The following is an 18077-nucleotide window of genomic DNA, read 5'->3' on the forward strand; positions in this document are numbered from 1 at the left end:
ACATAACTGAGTAGCCATGCAGCAAAGAAGGCAGAAAGTGGCCACTGGAACACATTAAAGGATAACTTTTTTTTTCAAGTTTTTTTTTTTTTTTTTTTTTTTTTTAGTTGTAGTTGGACACAATACCTTTATTTTATTTATTTATTTTTAGTGTGGTGCTGAGGATCAAACCCAGGGCCTTGCACGTGCTAGACGAGCGTCTACCATTGAGCCACAATCCCAGCCCCTAAAGGGATAGCTTTTTAAAACAAGATATAGCACAACTTTCATGGAGCTATAATATAAATGTGTCAGAGATTTTATTTAACTCGCTTAATAATGAGGGAACTAGTAGAAGTTACAACAGGCTCAAACGAGGGTTGAATTTAGAGATTTATATTCTCTGTCAAACTATCCAATAATCCAATACAGGCATTGCCATATAGAATATTCTTATGGACAGAAAACATTTGTACTATTATTGATTTGCTACAGGTATACTTCAACGCCTGTAAAATGAGGTTTGTCAAAGACAACCAAAGCTGGAATTAGCCCAAATGGTTGGGCTAAACAAGATATCACTGACCTCTTTTGTTGTTCGATTCAAAGTCTCGTCACTTTTCTTAATAGAATTTAAGTTTACCGGAAGATGTGTTCCTAAAGAGCTCTAGAGAATGTTAGAAAATCTTAATGGATACTTACTGAGCATTCACAATATGTGTGTGTGTGGCGGGGGGAATAAAGGATATTTTCTTATGCCATTTCATGTTCCTTAAACAAGCTAGCATCAAAAAATAAAATTACAATAATTTTGTTTAAAGATGGTAACTTGCTTTATTTTAGATTCCAGAATCAAGCAACTTCAATCCATGAAACCTAAGTGTTCCAATGAGCCAAGCAGAGAAGATTGGTTTATCAGAACAAAAAGACTGAAAAAAACAGACACAAAAATCAAAACATGGATTGGTTATTTCAAAGCTACTTTCCTTGTAAAGCCAGGACAGGAGAGAGAACAACAGAAAAATAACTAACTCATGGGTTAACCTCAGATTATTTCAGATTACTTCTTAAAAGGATTAAACCAGAAGGAACTTCATTATCATACAAAAGAAACTGGATTGTAGTTTAGGATGGTGGCACATGACTGTAAGACTAGGTACTCAGAGGCTGAAGCAGGAGGTTCAAGGCCAGGCTGGACAACTTAGCTAAACCCTGTCTCAAAATAAACAGTTGAGATGTATCTCAGTGGCAGAGCACTTGCCTAGCAATGTGCCAAACCTTGGGTTCAATCCTTGGTACAAAAAGAAAGAAAATAAAACATTGGATTGTAAATTGTTAATCTGTTTCTGATTTCTCAGAATGTCAACTTAACAACTTAGTTTCATCTTGGTGACATGGAACTTTGGTGTGAATGACTTCATTTTTATTTTTAGGGTGGTCTGTTGGGGGCCCTAATTCAGGAGCTTAGTCCAAGCAAAGGCTTCTTGTCATTTTTACTTAACCCAAGAAAGGAAGGTTTTAGAGATACAAACATGGAGGCTCATTGATATTGGGTACCATGACCAAGGATACCCAGTGGAGTTCAGACTGATAAATCATCTCACTAGATAATAGCAACCTAGCAGCCTTATCCCCCAAACAACAGGAAAGTTGTGATTTTTCAAGGTCACAAATCTCTAAACCCAGAATACTTTGCACCCACCACTTGCCTTTTAAAGGTGGTGGTGAAGAAAATGGATCTGGGAAGGAAAGAGATAGCTGTCCTCTGTCATTATCTACCTGTGTCATCTTGGGTGAGTCAATTTACTGTTGACACGTTACTTCACTTTTTAAATAGGAAAAAAAGTTCTGTGTAGGCATGAAATTCTTTGAAAATCAATTGAATAAATGTAAGGCTCTTAAAAAATATAAAATCCGGAAGGTCATTAGTTCTTTCTATTATCAGTTTTTGAAAGTATAAAGTGAGGGAAAGTGCAAGATGTGTGATATCTAGTTACCATAGAAAGCTTTTTTTTTAAAGGTATATATTTTTAAAAAAATTTTTTTGAGTAGGCAGGCAATAACTGAGAAAAGAGAGCATCTGAAAACTAAAAAGCCCCATAGGAATCCTGACCACGTCTCAAAAAATTTTAACCCAAATTAAACATGAAAAAAAGTAAAGTGGATGGTAAGTAGAAATGGATGCCATGAATCAGGGACTCAAGCAATTAATTCCTGGTGCTCTCTGGGCCAGCTTCTGATACTGATCTGCCAGATTTGATTTGTCTGGGCTGGAGATGTAGCTCAGCGGTAGAGCATCCTTGGGTTCAATCCCCAGGACTAAAATAAAAACAAACAACACAACAACAAAACCTGGAGCCTGAATAAACTTCCTGAGGACAAACTCTTGGATGGTGGCCATCCAGCTTCAATTTCCTGCCAGAGCTCTACTTGCCTCTGTGGGGGACCACCCACTTCCCTCACTTCCACTGCCACTCTCTCCCACATCTATAATAACAGATCATAACACAAAGTAGCTTACACTAGACCAGCATTTTAACTCAGCTGAACACATAACTGAAAGGAATGCTGAGGTGACTTCATCAGAATGAACTGACTAAACCCCAGTCAACTCTGTTCTCTGCCTTTCCTCCCTGCAGTTCTGGGGGCCCCTGAGGACAAGCAACTCAGATATGGAGAGAGCAGAAGCTTTAGGCAGAGCTTTGATTGTATTGTATGTATGTATGAATTCCAACTCCAGGAATTGCTGTTTCCAATTTGCAGATAAGGAAAGTGAGGCACAGTGAGGCACAGTGAGGCATTGTGAGGTTAAGCTGCCAGGGTTGCAGCAGATGATGGTTGATGGAGACAGGATTCTTAACCACTACACAATACTGTCCCTTTTGTGTACAGTGGATCTGTATTAATCCACAGCTAAAAGGATCTCCTGAAAGATCTGGAGACCTGATAACAAAATGTCCCATCAGAAGCGAGGAAAAATATCAGATCCTTCTCAGGGATCCTGTATAGGACATTCTTCTGAGGCATGGAATGCATCACTAATTCTGTGATCTTGAACAAACCACTCCACTTCTCTAGGTGCCCGTTTCTTCATCTATTAAGGGAAGACAATGGATGATATAGTCACTTCCAACTCTAAAATGCTGTGATTCTAATTTACGTGCAAAATAGCATGCAGAGAGCCTCCAGTGCCCTTTGAATGTAAATACTGAATCTACCTCCTTATAGCCAGTAGATCTCTCTATTCCTCAGTTTACTCATGTTAAAATGGGGTTTCTAATAACACCTACCTCTTGAGAAGATGAAATGTGAGAATCAATGTAAATCCTTTAGCATGTGATTTAGCTTTAGCTATATGACTAGCACATAGCAAGTACTCAAGAACATTTCTTTATATCATCATCATCATCATCACCATCTTGTAGGTAGGTAGGCACTATCTCTCTGGGTACTCCAATATTAGAGACTTGCACAGATGCCATAAACAGTTTGAAAATTCTTGCTAGGTATGGCAGTACATACTTACAGTCCGGAGGATCATAATTTCAAGGCTAGCCTCAGCAACCTTAGCGAGACCCTGTCTCAAGAAGGTGGGAGTGCTAGGGACGTAGCTCTGACATAGGGCAACCCTGTGTTCAATTCCCAAAAAAGAAAAAAAAAAAGAAAGAAAGAAAGAAAAAGAAAAAAAAGTACCAAAAAAGAAAAAAAAAGGCAAATTTTCAGAAATGGCTGATTTTTCTGACTGCCTTCTTTTTAGGTTAAAAATATTGTATTTTTATTTGACCTGCTCATTTAGAACTGAACATTTTAGAGACTGAATAAAGTAATCATTCAAAATCAATTCCCTTGACTTTTCTCTATATGCACCTGTAGCACAGTCCTTGGGAGAGGAAAGAATTCATTAGGATTTCCAGGTATTTTCCACATCATAATCCTAAACCTTCATCCCCAAACAATGGGATGCGAAATCCAACATGGCGGCGGGCGGAGAGGCAGTGTTTTCAATACCCCGCCAGTGATGGGGTCATAAAGACGCATAGATAACACTTAGATTCTACCAACTGAGAATCTCCTAGCAAAATTCCACTGAAGAGAGACCGGCCAGGAGCTACTAGGATTTTTTGAAGCGATAGATTGCCCCACGAGACGCAGAGGTCCAGATCCGCCAGCCACAGTCCGCACACTGCAGCGCGCGGCCGGCCTATCCACCCACAGCAAACCTGACTGGGTCCCGCTAGCCTCCGAGACACAGCTTGGCAGGAAGAAGTCTTTAGCCAGGCCTACATGAATTAGCGAGCTGGGAGCTGAAGCCAACCAGGGATGGACCAGTCCCACCCCTCCATTCGGACACTCAGGCAAGGAGCCTGGGGCCCGCCATAGCAGAGAGGTGACGTCATTGGAGTTCGGCCAACAAAATTCCTTCCCAGCAGAATCCACTTTAGCAGGTGTGTGACTCCCTCCCCATCCAGATACAGGCAGCCAGGAAACTTCATGGACCTCTCAGGGGTCGTGTCTGTAGGGAAGTAGAGGGGATCCCCGACCCCCAACCCCCCATATCACCAGCGGTGACTCCCAAGGTCTTAGCTGCCAGTTTACCCAGCACTGGGGCTTAAATGGGACACACGGTGGGACTGCAAGTGTAACTAGATCTCTGGGGAACCGCTTCTGGTGAACAGGACCTGGCTGGCTGGCTGACAGGAGGAAGGGGAGTAAGGGCCGGAGAAGTGAAATGGCTCTGGACTGACAAGTCTGAGAGACTCCTAGGAGACGCCTTACAGGGATTGCTATGGGCAGGTAGAGGGCAGAAGCTCTGCTCGGAGGGCACAGCTCCGCCTATTGGAAGAGAAGAAAATGGATCTCTAAGACTTCAATATTTTTTTTCTTCTTCTCTCTCTGTTCCTTTCTCCCCTTTTCCTTCTCTCTTTCTTTCCCATTTCAAGTTTTATTGTTCTTTTCATTCTCCTCTAATCTATCTATCTCTCTCTCCTTCTTTCTTTTTAAGAGCACCTTTATTCCCCTACCTCCCAAATTTCATCCCAAGCATTTCGTCTTCCATTACGTGTAATTGTCTAAATGCAAATAGGTGAATGTCTCGAGGCTGTCTATAGGGCTCCTAAATACCTAGCTACTACCAAAACCCTGATCCAATTGCCTGTTAGTATCCACCTTCAGTAGAGCAATCTTCTAAAGTAGCCAAGACATACTAACCCTCATACCATCATAGCACCTAACCTAAACATAAAGTCCTAAGAACAAACAACAAATCACTATATGCATACAGAACCCGGAAGCCTTTTATGAATTGAATGAATCAGCTTTAAAGTACAATAAAGCCCAATATTTCTAGGCATAATCTCCCACCACAAAGGAGAGACAACAGGGATATACAAAGCCAAAACAAATGTATAGGAGAAAGTAGTTACAAAGCAGTCAAACAGAGCTGGAAATTAACGTGAACAACATGAAAAAACAAGGGAAGAAAGGACTACAAACAATGCAAGACAACTTAAATCTACAGGAGGACCTAGAAGCATCAGAAACATGGACAGGAAAAGAAATCATGGCATACCTAACTCAGATGGAACGGAATATTAGAGAAGACATGAGACAGCAAGTCCAAGCATTGAAAGTATATTTTGAAAACGAACTAAACAAACAAATTCAAACTGCAAAGAACGAGCTTTACCAGGAGATAAAATTTTTAAAAAATCAAACAGTAATCCTAGAAATGCAAGAAACCATAAACCAGATTAAAAACTCTAACGAGAATATTACAAATAGACTAGATCAAGTAGAAGTCAGAACATCAGATAATGAAGACAAAGTTTATCAACCTGAAAAGAATATAGTCAACACAGAAAAGATGCTTAAATCTCACGAGCAATCTACCCAAGAGATTTGAGAGTCATTGGGATAGAAAAAGCCACAGAGTTTCAAACCAAAGGAATGGACAACTTATTAAATGAAATAATCCTAGAAAACTTCCCAGAGATGAAGGATGGAATGGATTGCCAAATCCTGGAAGCCTACAGGACCCCAAACATCCAAAACCGTAATAGACCAACTCCAAGAAATATAATTATGAAGATAGCTAACATACAGAATAAGGAGAGAATATTAAAAGCTATGAGAGAAAGGAGGCAGATTACATTCAGGGGTAAACCAATTAGGTTAACGACTGATTTTTCATCACAGACTTTGAAAGTGAGAAGATCCTGGAACAACATATTTCAAACACTGAAAAATAATGGATTCCAACCAAGAATACTGTATTCAGCAAAATTAAGCTTCAGATTTGACAATGAAATTAAAATCTTTCACAATAAACAAAAGCTAAAAGAATTCGCAGCCAGAAAACCAGCACTGCAAAGCATTTTGAGCAAAATACTACAAGAAGAGGAATTGAAAAATAGTGCCCAAAACTAACAGTGGGAGGTATCTCAGTAAAGAGGGAGGGAAATAACCAAAGAGGAAAAACTAGCCAAACTAAAATAAATAAATAAATAAACATGATTGGAAGTACAAACCATATTTCAATTGTAACCTTAAATGTTAATGCCTTAAATTTACCAATCAAGAGACATAGGCTAGTAACCTGGATTAAAAAAACAAATCCAACAATATGCTTCCTTCAGGAGTCTCATATGATAGGAAAAGACATACACAGGCTGAAGGTGAAAGGTTGGGAAAAATCATACCACTCACATGGCCCTCAGAAGCAAGCAGGAGTGGCCATACTCATATCGAATAAAATCAACTTCAAACCTAAGTTAATCAAAAGGGATAAAGAAAGACACTATATACTGTTAAAAGGAACCATCCACCATCAAGACATAACAATTATCAATTTTATGCACCAAACATAAAATTGATAATTGTTATGGTGCTGCAACGTTCATAAAGCAAACTCTCCTCAAGTTCAAGAGTCAAATAGGGGCTGGGGATGTGGCTCAAGTGGTAGCACGCTCGCCTGGCATGCGTGCGGCCCAGGTTTGATCCTCAGCACCACATACCAACAAAGATGTTGTGTCCACCAAGAACTAAAAAATAAATATTAAAAAAATTCTCTCTCTCTCTCTCTCTCTCTCTCTCTCTCTCTCTCTCTCTCCTCTCTCTTAAAAAAAAAAGAGTCAAATAGACCACAACACAATAATTATGGGTGACTTCAACACACCGCTCTTGCCATTGGACAGATCCTCTAGACAAAAGCTGAACAAAGAAACTATAAAACTCAATAACGCAATCAATAACCTAGACTTAACCGACATATATAGAATATGTCAACCATCATCAAGTGGATACACGTTCTTCTCAGCAGCACATGGATCCTACTCAAAGATAGACCATATATTATGCCATAGGGTGACTCTTAGTAAATATAAAGGTGTGGAGATAATACCATGCACCATATCTGATCATAATGGAATGAAACTGGAAATCAATGATAAAAGAAGGAAGGAAAAATCCTACATCATATGGAAAATGAACAATATGTTATTGAATGATCAATGGGTTACAGAAGACATAAAGGAGAAGATAAAAAAAATTCTTAGAGACAAATGACAATACAGACACAACATACCAGAATCTATGGGACACAATGAAAGCAGTTTTTAAGAGGGAAATTCATTTCTTGGAGTTCTTTCCTCAAAAAAAGAAAAAAACAACAAATAAATGAACTCACACTACACCTCTAAAAACCTAGAAAATGAAGAGCAAAACAACAGCAAATGTAGTAGAAGACAAGGAATAATTAAAATTAGAGTAGAAATCAGTGAAATTGAGACCAAAAAACCATTGAAAAAATTGATAAAACTAAAAGTTGGTTCTTTGAAAAAATAAATAAGATTGACAGGCCCTTAGCCATGCTAATGAAGAGAAGAAGAGAGAGAACTCAAATTACTAACATACGGGATGAAAAAGGCAATATCACAACAGACACTACAGAAATACAGAAGATAATTAGAAAGTATTTTGAAATCCTATATTCCAATAAAATAGAAGATAATGAAGATATTGATAAATTTCTTAAGTCATACAATCTGCCCAGATTGAGTCAGGAAGACACACACAATTTAAACAGACCAATAACAAAAGAAGAAATAGAAGAAGCCATCAAAAGACTACCAACCAAAAAAAGCCCTGGACTGGATGAGTATACAGCGGAGTTCTACAAAACCTTCAAAAGAAGAATTAATACCAATACTTTTCAAGCTATTTCAAGAAATAGAAAAAGAAGGAGTTCTTCCAAATTCATTCTATGAGGCCAACATCACCCTGATCCCGAAACCAGACAAAGACACTTCAAAGAAAGAAAACTACAAACCAATATATCTAATGAACTTTGATTCAAAAATTCTCAATAAAATCCTGGCGAATTGAATACAAAAGCATATCAAAAAAATTGTGCATTATGATCAAGTAGGATTCATCCCTGGGATGCAAGGCTGGTTCAATATACGGAAATCAATAAATGTAATCCACCACATCAATAGGCTTAAAGATAAGAACCATATGATCATCTTGATAGATGCAGAAAAAGCACTCGACAAAGTACAGCATCCCTTTATGTTCAAATCACTAGAAAAACTAGGGATAACAGGAACTTACCTCAACATGGTAAAAGCTATATATGCTAAACCTCAGGCTAGCATCATCCTAAATGGAGAAAAACTGAAGGCATTCCCTCTAAAATCTGGAACAAGATAGGGATGCCCTCTATCACCACTTCTATTCAATTTAGTTCTTGAAATACTAGCCAGAGCAATTAGACAGACAAAAGAAATTAAAGGCATAAAAATAGGAAAAGGAGAACTTAAATTATCGCTATTTGCGGATGACATGATAATATATTTAACAGACCCAAAAGGGTCTACAAAGAAACTGCTAGAGTTAATAAATGAATTCAGCAAAGTGGCAGGATATAAAATCAACACGCATAAATCAAAGGCATTCCTGTATATCAGCAACAAAACTTCTGAAGTGGAAATGAGGAAAACCACTCCATTCACAATATCCTCAAAGAAAATAAGATACTTGGGAATCAATCTAACAAAAGAGGTGAAAGATTTATACAATGGAAACTACAGAACCCTAAAGAGAGAGAATGAAGAAGATCTTAGAAGATGGAAAAATGTACCCTGTTCATGGATAGGCAGAACTAACATCATCAAAATGGCGATATTACCCAAAGTTCTCTACAGGTTTAATGCGATGCCAATCAAAATCCCAAGAGCATTTCTTGTAGAAATAGATAAAGTAATCATGAAATTCATATGGAAAAACAAAAGACCCAGAATAGCAAAAGCAATTCTAAGCAGGAAGTGTGAACCTGGAGGTATAGCGATACCAGATTTCAAACTGTACTACAGAGCAATAGTAACAAAAACAGCGTGGTACTGGTACCAAAACAGGCAGGTGGACCAATGGTACAGAATAGAGGACACAGAAACCAATCCACAAAAGTACAACTTTCTTACATTTGATAAAGGGGCTGAAAGTATGCAATGGAGGAAAGATAGCATCTTTAACAAATGGTGCTGGGAAAATTGGAAATCCATATGCAACAAAATGAAACTGAATCCCTTTCTCTGGCCATGCACAAAAGTTAACTCAAAATGGATCAAGAACCTAGATATCAAATCAGAGACACTGCGTCTGATAGAAGAAAAAGTTGGCTACGATCTACATACTGTGGGGTCGGACTCCAAATTCCTTAATAGGATGCCCATAGCCCAAGAGTTAATAACAAGAATCAACAAATGGGACTTACTTAAACTAAAAAATTTTTTCTCAGCAAGAGAAACAATAAGAGAGGTAAATAGAGAGCCTACATCCTGGGAACAAATTTTTACCCCTCATACTTCAGATAGAGCCCTAATATCCAGAATATACAAAGAACTCAAAAAATTAAACAATAAGAAAACAAATAACCCAATCAACAAATGGGCCAAGGACCTGAACAGACACTTCACAGAGGAGGACATACAATCAATCAACAAGTACATGAAAAAATGCTCACCATCTCTAGCAGTCAGAGAAATGCAAATCAAAACCACCCTAAGATACCATCTCACTCCAGTAAGATTGGCAGCCATTATGAAGTCAAACAACAAGAAGTATTGGCGAGGATGTGGGGAAAAGGGTACACTTGTACATTGTTGGTGGGACTGAAAATTGGTGCAGCCAATTTGGAAAGCAGTATGGGGATTCCTGGGAAAGCTGGGAATGGATCCACCATTTGACCCAGCTATCGCCCTTCTTGGACTATTCTCTGAGGATCTTAAAAGAACGTACTATAGGGATACTGCCACATCAATGTTCATAGTGGCACAATTCACAATAGCTAGACTGTGGAACCAACCTAGATGCCCTTCAATAGATGAATGGATAAAAAAAAATGTGGCATCTATACACAATGGAGTATTACACAGCACTAAAAAATGTCAAAATCATAGAATTTGCAGGGAAATGGATGGCATTAGAACAGATTATGCTAAGCGAAGCTAGCCAATCCTTAAAAAACAAATGCCAAATGTCTTTTTGAGAGCAACTAAGAACAGAACAGGGAGGAAGAGCATGAGGAAAAGATTAACATTAAACAGAGATGAGTGGGGGGAGAGAAAGGGAGAGAGAAGGGAAAGCATATGGAAATGGTAGGAGACCCTCAATGTTATACAAAATTTCATATAAGAGGTTGTGAGGGGAAATGGGGGGTGGGGAACAAGGGAGAGAATTGAACAACAGCAGATGAGGTAGAGAGGGAAGATGGGAGGGGAGGGGAGGGGGCATAGTAGGGGATAGGAAAGACAGCAGAATACAGCAGTCACTAATATGGCAGTATGTAAAAATTGTGAATGTGTAACTGATGTGATTCTGCAATTTGTATTTGGGGTAGAAATGGGAGTTCATAACTCACTTGAATCAAATGTATGAAAGATGATATGTCATGAGCTTTGTAATGTTTTGAACAACCAATAAAAAAATGGGATGCAATTCTTTAGCAATGAATTAAAGGAAGGCAGGCCCTCTTTTCTTTTTTTAATTGAGAAATTGTGCTAACTGGGATTTCCATTTCATGTTAACACTTAAGGGCAGTACAGTATCGTAGAAAATGTTTGAAATGGAATTGGAGCCAGGATACTCAACATCTAATCTCAGATTTGCCACCCAGTATCTATCTCTGTGACCTTGGGCAAGTCACTTGCCCTTTCTGAGCCCACCTTTCATCAGTGAAATATGGGGCTTGAACTATATAATCTTCATGATCCACTCCAAATCTAACATTTTGTGGTTGACTCTTAATCAGGTGATTTCATTTTTCTTATGACAGGGTGTCCCTTCTTCACCTCTTTCCTCCAGCTCAGGGTGTATCCAATTGCTTGAATCCATACCCAGAATTCATATCAGCCCCCAGGGCCCTGTTCATACAGCACCCAAGGTCATTAATAAAAAGGGTCTCCCACTACTACAATTGAGAGCATGATGTCTGTGCCACTGGAATTAAAATCTCTGACCTGGAGAGTCCGTGAGAATGGACAGAATTTTAACACTGGACATCTCAAGATAAAATTTCTGAAGACACTGAAAAAAACAGTGTGGCTCTGATATGTTGAAATTGCCATGGCAACTCACCCTGAAGCATACTATCTGGAAAGCAAGCATCTGAGAATTGCACCGTCTTCCGATTCTCCAGCAGTGGACTGGGTGACCGCTTCTGGAGAATAAGAGGGCAGCAGTCAATACAGTCAGGGCACATCTCCTTTTCTTCTCTATCTACTCACACCATCTCCCCATGGGTTGACAATAACGCATGGCAGGGCCATTCATGGATGGACGTGACCTGTGCTGGGGCAAGAGGGAGTGTGTTCCACTCTTGCCCTGACTCAGGCTTAATGTGTAGGTGTCCAGACAGCTGGGAGGGCTGTGGGTTTGTAGACACATTCTCTGTAATCTTAGGGATAACCCCAACCTGGAGAAGAGAGCTGGGGAACGTCTTCAGGTGTGCCCAGGAGGAGGTGACAGGGGTGAACATAGCACAGTGACTCAGCCACAGCTGTCCTTTAATTTATGCAAAGATTCAACATGTAAAGATCCCCACATGTAGTTTCCTCTAATACTTGAAGTTTGTTTTAATTTGATTGCACCTATACAAACAAAACTTCTATTTAGGGAGTAGGGGAAATGTTTCCTCCCACCATTACTTTTTATAAATTAATGTTTACATTACAGTTTTCATGTCAGAAGTATATGAAGATCTTCTTTGAGTGAAACACTGTTAAATTAAATGTTGTAGTAGGAAATGTTAAGATATAAATTCAGTCCTTTGAAAGAGTTTGTGGTTTAACTGGGAATCAAAATGTGTCTCGATAATATGGAGAATTAGACTGAGGAGTGCTGACTGTACAGTCAGCATTGATGTACAACTTAGGATTCTGGTAACACAAATATACTTTTTAAAAAAAATTAATTAACTATTATTATCATTATTATTTTTGTGGTACAGAAGATTGAACCCAGAGTGTTCTACCATTGAGCTATACCCTTGACCTTTTTTTAATTTTGTATTTTGAGACATGGTCTCACTAAGTTGCTGAGACTGGCCTCTACCCTGTGGTCTTCCCTGCCTTAGCCTTCAAGTAGCTGAGACTGCAGGTGTGTAAAACCATGCCCATCTTGAATCCTCTTTTTAAAAGTGCATTTCTTTTAAATAAGTAATACATGTGCATAATTCAAATTCCAATAGGAGCAAAACAATATTCACTGAAAAGGATCCCCATCGCCCTTTCCTCCTGCCTTCAAGTTCCTGCCCCCAGATGCAACCATGTCTATAGTTTCTTGCATAACCTTCCAGAGTATTCTATGCATTTACATACATCTTAGTATTTTTTCCCTCTTTGGTTTACTTAACTTAAAAATAATTCTTGGATGTATTTCCTTAGTTGTATTCTAGACTTGCCTCATTCTTATAAGTCAGCAAATGATAGCTCACAATCAAATCTGCTCTCTACCTATTTTAGTAAATAAAAGTCTTATTAGAACACAACCACATCTATTCTCTTACACATGGTCTAGAAATGCTTTTGTGCTACAATGGCAGAATTGAGTAATTGTGACAGAGACAGTATGGTCTGCAAAAGCTAAAATATTTACCGTCTGGCCATTTGCAGAAGTCTACTGACTCTTGCTTTGAAAAGACTACTTAATATTTTATGTATAAACATGTCATAATTCCTTATTAAAGGATATATAGGCTACTTCTAATCATGTCATTACAAATACCGCTGTACTTAATACATCAGTGTCTGTGTTATGTTCTCACACATGGGGCTATATCCATGTAAGTATTTAGGAATAGGACTGTTGAGAAAAAATATCATGTGCTTTTCGTGGACATATTTGTTAATTTGGTCTCAACAGCAGCCATAATGTTAAGGAAACCAAAGGACAGACTAACTGTAAGAATCAATTGAGGAAGAAAAAGAGAGAAATGACCAATTGCGGGCTGTATTCCTGGGAGATGAAATGAACAATATGATTTCCAAGGGGAGTAAATGGTGGTTGCTTTCAGCCATACACATAGAATGGGAGGCTGAGAGTTGGAAAAACCCAGACCTCTATTTAAGTAAATCTACAGATGTATCAGGGTTGAGGGAACCAATGCAAGTGTGTTCTTCTGTTAAGGTCACTCTGTCGTAATTGCAAACTTCTCCTCACCTCTCTCTCTCTCTCTGAATTCTTTTCCTATGCCAGAGCCTTGGAGGCACAAATGTGTGACTGTTGGAGCTGCTGTTTTCGGGGACAGCTGTGAAGATCAGTGAGGGCACCAGAGAGTTTGACTTTGTGTGGGTAGATTTGCTTGCCTAGTACTGGCTTTGCTAGTTCAAATAGGTAACAGCAATGAGCTCTGAGTTCCCTGGCTCTTAGAAGCCACTTTAAGATGACGCCTGGAAGGAGGAAAACCTGCAATCAATAAGCTTCGGGGGGGAAAAAAGTTTCCCCTAGTTTAAACCTTCCTATAGAGTGAGAGGTGGAGCTAAGATTGGGAGCAATTCCGGTCGGTCTCTGCTTTTACCTGTTGACTCCTGCTATGTGCTAGACACTGCTAGAGGTAAGTATACAAGGATCAAGAAAAGAACCTGGCTGCCTGCCAAAGGACTCGTAGCTTAGTGGAGTGAATTAGACCTGCAGTTCCCAAACTCTGCATACCTTTCAAATTTTTGAGAAAATCACACCAATACTTTGACATCTGTCAGACAAAGTGTGAACAACTAGCTCAAAGCAGTTCACAGCTTCAACATTAGATCCCATTGCATTCCTTTTGATAATGCCATGTGTTGGCAACACTAGGCCTTTGGCGGTTGCTGTACTAAAAGCAGGTACTGTGCAAAACTCAGTGTGGATCAGAAAATGAGGGTGTCACAGTCGGATTTGATTCTGAGTTTGGAAAGCTCTGTGCACTCGATGGGTCTACCTCTTACTGTGGAACTGTGGTCACTGAAGAATGAAATAAAATATATTTTTTTTCTTTCAATTTATGTATATTACCTTTGTGAAAGATGACTAAGTGGTTAGGACAGAAATCATTGTAAAGTTGTTTGACACTGACTAATAAATGTTAAGTGTTTCTTTTGTCCTTTGTGCACTGGGAACCAAAAATCTGGGAACTTCTGAGATGAGCACTTAACACTCCTCACCAGCATTGAGATCATGGGACAGTTAACACTCCAAGCTCAGCCCCTGATTCCTCAACTATAAAATAGAGACAATAAGTCTAACTCCCTTAGGCGCCATGATGAAGGTGAAAGGAGATAATAGGAGTGAAGGATTTAGCACAGGGCTTGGCACACACTATGTGACCAATAAGCTCCAGCCTGTATACATCCACAAAACCCTAGGCACCATAAGAAAAGTAATATTTAACCCTAATACTTCAGCTTCCAATTTATTTTTAAGCCTGTAGCTTCTCATATCAAATTCTGTTGCCATGGTACCTGCTGCAGTATCTGATGTCAACCAAGTAATTCTGAAATGAGGAAACTAATGATCCTGCTGAGGTTTGTCACAGAACTATTCAAATTACTTCACTGACACTCATTTTTAGGTTTTTGCCTTTGGAGGAGGGGGTGTTGGGATCTAACCCAAGGCAGCATGCTTGCCATATGCCCCAAGCCCCAAGTCTTTTCATCTTATATTAGTTCAGAGACTTGCTTATTCCTTTTGGTCAAAAGAAAAAGAGAGACGTTAGTCAATCTAACGATATTTTAAGAAGTAAATTTAAATCAAATTGCATCAAAATTATTCTCTTAAGTCTCTTGAATATTTCTGTTTCAAAAAGCTCTTGTGGCTTTAATTTTTTATCCATTTTGTTATATTTTATTTAAAATCTTTTGGTTTTATTGTGGTTTGTATTTTGAAAAAAAAAAAGCTAATCTTAGATCTAAGCTCTTATTTCCCTCCAAAAGATAAAATTATAGTAAGATTCTCAACTCCTCATTTAAAAAGATGAAAAACTTTCATTTTGCATGCTTCCCAGATTCCAAAGTGTTCATGAGAATGGCTGTTTACATCATTAGACAGAACCCTCCTGGCCTTCAGCGTAGCTGGTAACTTTTCTGTCAGTTTCATATGGGTTTAAACTTAACCAGATTTTTAACTTCAGGGAAGATAGAACAGATTTAGATAAAGATGGAGAGAAAACCAACACTCTGTCTATATTGGTGATTCTCAAATGGGCATGGGAGAGAATTTTACATCTCAGGGGACATCTGGCAATATCTGACATTTTGGTTGTCTCATGGGGAACATGGAGAACAACACAGCAGCTAGGGATTAGAAGGCAGGGATGCAGTTAATGCACAGAGCAGCCCTCACAGCTCAACAAAGAAGGATCTGGCCCCAGATGTCAAGTATTGAGGTTGAGAAACCCAGTCTAGATATTATTTCTTTCCTTCACTGAATCACTCTTGTAAAAAAAGTCTGTCTTCTAATCCTCCTCTCTCAACCTAGAGGGTTCTTTTGAATATTAGCTTCTGAGATTAGAAGTAATCACCAGCTATACAAAAACATCATGATTTTCCTTCAAATCAGTGATCCTCGACATTTCTTCACATTAAACCCTCTGGGAGACTTTCAAACCATATCAGTCATTGGACTCCACCTGCAGACCAACTGAATACAAATCTCCAGGGCTGAGACGAACCGCAGGATATATTTTAATTTCCAATTGATTCTACTGTGTCGGGAATGGAGGATTATGAAAACAAATGCACAGAAAGTCTATTTTCTATGCTAGTTCTGCTCACAAAGACAGAACTCAAATACAGGATGGGAGATAGTGATGTCTCTCTCAATGTAGAAATGCTCTTTACTCCCTTCCCACGGGGTCATGTTGACAATTTGAATGAAGAGTATTTGAGCTGAGCATGGTGGCCCATGCACATAATCCCAGAGACTGGAAACGCTGAGGCAGGAGGATCTCAAGTTCAAGGACAGCCTCAACAACTTAGTGGGACCCTGTCTCAAAATATAAAAGTGGGGAGGGCACTGGAGATTTAGCTCAGTGTTAAAGCACCCTGGGATTCAATCCCCATGACCAAAAAAAAAAAAAAAAAAGAAAGAAAGAAAGAAAAAAAAGAAAAAATATTTGAGGTACTTACTTTTGTTTTGATCACCAAAGATATTTTACTTTTTGAGACTGATGGCCAAATTGCATGCATTTACAAGGTCTCAAGGTTTTTCTTAATCCTTTCTACAAAATTTCAAGAGAAAGAAAATTATTTAGCTTTGCTCCGGTAACCCACAGTTTCACTTTTAACTATCCTTCAATCTAACGAGGATAGAAATGGTCTCACCATGGATTTCATGTACCCATTGAACCTGGATTCTTCTGAGCATCCTGAGAAGCCTATGGAAGGTTTTGAAGCCATTGTGATGGCGCATACCTATGTCCCAGTGACTCTGGAGGCTGAGCCAGGAGGATCACAGGTTCAATGCCAGCCCGGGAAACTTTAGTGAGATCCTCTGTCAAAATAAAAAAATAAAAAAGAATGAGGATGTATCTCAGTGGTAAAACGCCCCTGGGTTCATTCCTTAGTATTGCAGGATTGAGAGTTTCCAATTCACCCCTTGCCCCTTTCACCACACTCCCAATCCTCCCAGCAAATACTGGTCAAGCAGATGGTTTGGGTGTGATGCCCCGGAGGTTAACAGATGTGAGTTCTGATGGAACAAGAGGACTGACCTTTCCCATTGCTGCTCTCAGACCAAGCACAGACTCTGCTCCATCTCCCAACAATCAAATGGAGCTTCATGTGGCTGACTTTTAAACATTCCAAGCCAGGGTCAAAAGGCTTCTCAGAGGAAGGGGCAAGTAGAAGTCAATAAGAACTGATTTCAGCATCAGGAAATGAACTCTATTTGGTAGAAAATCTACCTTCCTTAGCTCACGGATTAAATATTAACTGAAGACTGGCATTTCAAAGCAAACAAAAAGAAAGGCTTAGCCTTCAACTCTCCCAGAGTAGGGAACATTTATTCCCTCTTGATGCCTAATGCCCTTCTTGAAGGCCCACCGATGTTTAAAGAAACCTCTTTCTCTCTCTCTTGGATCATCAACTAAAAATGAGTTTTATCAACATGGGGCGGAGATTCAAGGGTTAGGCAGTTTCCATTTAATGGATACCATCAAGGTTCTGCTATCATTTCATTCTACACAGTAGGTTTAGTTCCGACTATCTGAGTAAGGACTTTATAATTAAGTTGCCATCTACCCTCAGAACCCAAGATTGTCTTCGTGTTTATACTAAAACCCAGCAAAGGGCAAGTGATGTTACTGAGTGCTGCCCTAAAGCTTTGGCAGTGGTCGATTAGAGAAGAAGATGGGGAAGGGAGTCGTCATAGGGCACATATCACAGCAATCCCACAGTGCTTGATTTGTGCATGGATGCACTGCACAGGCACCAGCTGCACATGTCCCACCTTGAGACAACAGTCTATTATTACCAGGGACTAGAACTGACAGTAGAATATGGCATTCTTTTTTTTTTTCTTTTCTTTATTTTTTGTTTTGTTACTAGAAACTGAACCCAGCGGTGCTC

The 18077-nt window shown here is 39.2% G+C and overlaps 1 long non-coding RNA gene across 3 annotated transcripts in view; it reads right to left on the reverse strand.

The window, feature by feature from the left end:
* LOC144377778 (uncharacterized) overlaps positions 1 to 17370 on the reverse strand; it is a 29800-nt gene extending 12430 nt beyond the window's left edge. For all 3 annotated transcript variants that reach the window (XR_013438862.1, XR_013438861.1, XR_013438860.1), the window contains exons 1-4: positions 17222 to 17370; positions 16833 to 17001; positions 16638 to 16729; positions 11614 to 11695 (exon numbers count right to left, since the gene is read on the reverse strand). This is a non-coding gene — a long non-coding RNA (uncharacterized LOC144377778). The remainder of the gene's footprint in view (positions 1 to 11613; positions 11696 to 16637; positions 16730 to 16832; positions 17002 to 17221) is intronic.
* Between the last annotated feature and the right edge of the window lie 707 nt (positions 17371 to 18077).

The sequence above is a fragment of the Ictidomys tridecemlineatus genome, chromosome 5 (genome assembly GCF_052094955.1).
Source record: "Ictidomys tridecemlineatus isolate mIctTri1 chromosome 5, mIctTri1.hap1, whole genome shotgun sequence".
In the NCBI taxonomy this organism is placed as follows: Eukaryota; Metazoa; Chordata; class Mammalia; order Rodentia; family Sciuridae; genus Ictidomys; species Ictidomys tridecemlineatus.